This window comes from Cebus imitator, unplaced genomic scaffold (genome assembly GCF_001604975.1).
Source record: "Cebus imitator isolate Cc_AM_T3 unplaced genomic scaffold, Cebus_imitator-1.0 Scaffold28, whole genome shotgun sequence".
Classification (NCBI taxonomy): Eukaryota; Metazoa; Chordata; class Mammalia; order Primates; family Cebidae; genus Cebus; species Cebus imitator.
Window position 1 is genome coordinate 6724434 of NW_016107343.1, and position 888 is coordinate 6725321.

Genomic DNA, 888 nt, shown 5'->3' on the forward strand with positions numbered 1-888 from the left:
ATCTCAGTTCACTGCAACCTCTGCCTCCGGGGTTCACGTGATTTTTGTGTCTCAGCCTTGCAAGTAGCTGGGATTACAGGCACATGCCACTACACCCGGCTAATTTTTGTATTTTTAGTAGAGGCAGGTTTTTGCCACGTTGGCCATCCATGGCTGGTCTTAAACTCCTGACTTAAGGTGATCCGCCTGCCTCAGCCTCCCAAAGTGCTGGGATTACAGGCCTGAGCCACCACACGCGGCCAAAACAAGGAATTTTGCCAGCAGACTGCCTTTGGACTTGAACTGCAACTCTTTGCAGAGTCTCTAGCCTGTCCCCTCCCCATCACATTTTTGGACATGCCAAGCCTCCACAATTATGTGAGCTAATTCCTTAAAAATCTCTCTCTTTCTCTCCATATATATATATATATATATATATACATATTATACACACACACACACACACACACACACACACACACACACGCATCCTGTTGGCTCTGTTTCTCTGGTGAACCCTAATACAGTTGGTGCCCCAGTAGTCCCCCAGCTCAGCTGGGCCATCACCACCAAGTATAGCCTTCCTCGAGGCTCTTTGTAGTGCACCACTCCTGACAACAGCTATTTCAAGCACTTGCCCCTCTCTGGCCCCCAAACCCTTCTCCCCACGGAGTTTCCTATTTCTGAGGAGAAGCAGATGCCTCCAGAAAGAAGCTCCCTTATTTCTCCCATCTTCTTGCCTTTCCCACCCCAACCCCCTGAAAAAGCATCGCATTTTTCTGCATCATCACCCCCATTCTTCTCTCTGCTGGAAAATGTCACCCCTTTGGCCAAAGGCTAACCTGAATCCCAATTTCTTCCTCTTTCAGAAGTCCTTCAATATCCATTTTACTCATCTCTCCTGCATCT